This window comes from Lynx rufus, unplaced genomic scaffold (assembly GCF_022079265.1).
Source record: "Lynx rufus isolate CCGP_SWC_20201006 ecotype Redwood Valley unplaced genomic scaffold, mLynRuf1.p SCAF_8, whole genome shotgun sequence".
NCBI classification, from domain to species: domain Eukaryota; kingdom Metazoa; phylum Chordata; class Mammalia; order Carnivora; family Felidae; genus Lynx; species Lynx rufus.
Genome location: NW_025814896.1, coordinates 65,011 through 69,250, shown reverse-complemented (window position 1 = coordinate 69,250; position 4,240 = coordinate 65,011).

The following is a 4,240-nucleotide window of genomic DNA, read 5'->3' as shown; positions in this document are numbered from 1 at the left end:
AGATGATTTGGGGACCAGACAATCTTCTCCCACCAATATTCCAGGATATTCCAGGCCAGGAGACAGTTTGGATTACAATTTTATCATGCTCCTATAATTGAGGTCAAATATAGCTCTGTTTCTTTGGGATTTCTTGACTCATATTCTACTTCTAGAGGAACGTCTCAATTTCTAAACATATGGGAATTTCTAGTTACCTCTTTATTAGTGATTTCTAGCACATTCTATTACCAAAACATGCTTTGTGTGATTTCCTTCCTCTCAAGTCATTTCATTCCTTTGAAATTTCCCTGATGGCCATAATAAATAGGGTGAATGTTTGTAACTGTATCCTCTGTGCCTAAAGTGAATGTGTCCTCTACAGTGTTATGTACACGTGGACACATGTATAGATATAGCTGTGGGATTCAGATGGTTTGCTATCCTGGTCGCTGTCTTATGGATGTTCTATCTGCTTTGACTTACTGAGAGAGGGTTAAACCTTCCTGTCTGCTTGCGTATTTGATTGTTCGTGCAGTTCTGTCCCCCTTTGCTTTCTTTGTTGTTCAGCTATTGCCCATGGGAGATTGGAGTTCAGAAAGGAAGGAGAGAGCACTCAGAGGAGGTGACAGGGAGCTGGGTTTCCTTCAGGAAGCCAGAAGGTCGGCCATATTTCCAGAGAGGAACTGTTGTTGGGATGGCACGTGGTGGTGCACCAGGTGGAAAGCAGCTTTTTAAAAATGAGGTCACACGGGGTGTCTGTATTGCTCTACCAGGGCTGAGGGCAGCTGGTTGGTCGACAAAGAGTATAAAGGTTCTGGGTTGCTAAGGCAACACCCAGACAGGTGAGGGCTTGGAAGAAGAAGGATCTTCCTCTCCTCTACCTGCTCCTGAGAGTCCACTTAGCCTGCTGTTTGTGTCCTGCTCACCTAGTCATTTACTGACCTGCTAACCTACTAACCTGTCTGAACCCTCCTCCCTCCCCTCTTGTAGTTGATCTGATCCTGGTACTGTCTCTGACCCCCTTCTTCTCCTGACACTCCCCATCCCTAAACCCACCCCATTTTTATACTCCTCCTGCATCCCCAATTACCACTCTCCCCCCTATCCTACCCCTCCCCACTTCTCCCTTGCCCAACTACACCCCATCCCCACTTCCTGCCTGGAACCCTAGAGTCCCCGTAAAGGACCAGGACAGGAAGGTGCAGAGGCTGTTTTTCTGGCTCCTTGTGCTTTGGTGTCCCAGTTACCCAAACACAAATGTGAGTAAAAATGTGGATTCTTCTTTCCTATTGGGTTCTTTCACACTGTGGTTAAACAACAGCTTTTCTATGGAGATTTTGATGGGAACTTCAGAAGAACTTCATTTCTTCCTGAAGACTGAGGACTTCTCCTCGGGTTTCTCCACCAGCCTGAAGTGGTTGTGGCCACAGCTGTCCACATCAAGTTGTGGGTCCTGTCTGTGCTGGTTGGTCCAAAAAGAGAAGTGTTGAGAGGATGTAAATCCGAACATAGTAGGTTTATAGTGTCAAGAAGGAAGGATTTGTGAAGATACTAAAAGCGATTGAGCTGATTGACTGAAATAGGTGTTTCTATGATGTGTGGATTATTTCATTAAAGTTGTTTTTTAAAATGTCAAAGACTCTTCTTTAATAGGAACTATGGGTATGGGACTGGCTCCTGGAAGCCCTGTTAAGACCCTGCTTCAACTTTGTAAGCTTAGGGTCCATCTTATATGTAGGTCGTTTTCCTATCAGCACATTGTTCATATTTGTGAAGTTTGGTAGCCCTGGGAACAGTGATAACTGGATTGGTGTTAGTACTAGAGTGTTAAACACTGAAATGTCTTTGGGCTCTGTACTTTGTGGTTTGTTGACTTTTAGCAACTTCTGAGTCATCCCTTTGCCTCTGGTCTTGGAAGCTTCCCCCAGGGACTCTGTGACCAACTATGTCATTGGGAGCCTCATAAGCCCAGCAGAAACTAAGTGACTGCATCTTGCTTGGACATTTATGATAGGAAAATCACTTGGAGCAACATGATCAGGAAGTGACTAAATTGCTGTCCTTTCTTTAGCTAAGTGTGTGCAGAGTGTTGATATACTCAAAACAAGAAGGGTTTTGAATGTCCTTAGGATTGTCCAAATAAAATGAAATACCTGGTTCCCAGTGTGACTAATCAAAATTCGTACCCCTAGGAGAGTGAGAGAGGCAGACAGACAGGGACACCATAGAGATAAGTAGACTTCTTTAGATTGGCACGTACCAGATCCTTAGAGCGGGACCTGAAAAGTCCCAGTAGTCAGGAATAACCCTAGCACTGAGGCAGAATCATTCCACATGAATGCCTCCAATCTAAATAGGATCAATTCTATTTCTTTTGAGACTGTGAAGGAGGAAAATTCTTGGTCGTCCTTATTAGAATTCCCCCCCGCCCCCCGTACCTAGGCTCCCTCTCACAGATTGGTTCAGCCCTCTCTCCCTACCTCATCTCTGAATTCTTCCACCAACTAACTTGTCTTGCATTTCCCACCTCCACCTACTCATGGCCATTGACTGTGAGAGCCTAGTGTTATTGGCCCCATTGGATCTAATCTAGTACAGTGTCAACTACCGATATCAGCAGCCAGAGAGCTGCCAGATGCACCAAGAGTGCCCACAGCTGAAGATGTTTTACCTTCGTGACAAGATGGCCTGTGTCTTTGGTGCATTGGAGCCCCATGACCAACCATTGTGCTGAGAGTTACTGCTTTCTTTCAGACAGTGGCTAGACAAAGACAGTGTATATTTCCCACTGTTACACATTTTTGTGACCTCATCTCTGAGAGCTGAAGATAAAAATGTTATAGATTTCAGAGGCTACTTTCTAGACATGTTCATTTGCACAAAATTAAGCTTGGCATGTGAATTGGTGTGAATTGCATTGTGAGTGTTTTCCTCCTAAAGTGCTTCTAAGTCCAGTTTTTGTAGAACGATATGTGTTCTGTTTTTTTTGGTGACCATGTCCCGGAGTTTTGTATTCTTTTATTTGCTTTTTTAACAAATTTTTTAATGTTAATTTATTTTGGAGAGAAAGAGACAGAGCATGAGCAGGAGAGTGGCAGAGAGAGAAGGAGACACACAACGTGAAGCAGGCTCCAGGCTCTGAGCTGTCAACACACTGCTCGATGTGGGGCTCGAACTCATGGACTGTGAGATCATGACCTGAGCCAAAGTCAGTTGCTTAACCAACTGAGCCACCCAGGTGCCCCTGCATTCTTTTAGAGATCAATTTTCAGAGTTGTTATTGATTGATTTTGGCACAATACCATGAAATAGAAACATGAATTCCTTTCACGGGCTATTTGGCGATGTGTGTTCTGGTAACTTAAAATCCCACAGATATTATCAAAATATACAAGATCACCTCATTATGCAAATCTTTTCGTACCTCAGAAATCTGACATTTTGAGCTGTGATTCAGAATCAAAGTGAACATTGAAAGAAAACATCAAAAAGTGAACCATAATGTGTAATTCCTCTTCTTGGAAAAACAATCCCATATTATTATAATAGCAGTTGCCTGTCTCTCTCAGATATATCCGTATCTGTAAACATCTTTCTCGAGAACAATCTCATTTGTATCTCTAGTACATTTTGTGTTTTTACTTTCTTCTATTCTTCCATGAATTTTGGGCATAGTTTGGAGATATTCCAAAGGATTTTATCCAGCTACTTCGTGAATGTACAATAGAAGTCATTGATTTCTTATCTACTATAAATTTGCATTTTCTTAATTTTTCTATTTTACATTGGCTTACAAATTCTTACTATTAAAACACGGTTGCAATATGTTTGTCAGCAAAATAAAACTTCTCAGTGTTGCCTATTATATCTTTCCTATAGCTTCAGTGTTGTATACTTTGTATAGAATAACAACACATTTTTAAAGAATACAATTCATTGATATTTGACATATGTAAGCAGCAATGAAACCATGACCACAGTAAGATAGCAAACACAGTCATCACCCCCGTAAGTTTGTTCCTGCTCCTTTGTAAAGCCATCTGTCCTCTCGCTCTTCCATGAGGAGACATTTGAGAGGTGTGCTTATTATCCTCCCGGAGGCTGGTAGAGGGTTTATAAAGACGATTCTTTATGACAGATATATTGTAAACGTCTTTAAGATTCCTCACCATCTCCAATATTATTTCAGCCTGTCCATATTTTGCCTGACCATTTCCCTCTTGGCTCTGATGTGTTTGAAATTCTCTGGAAGCATAAC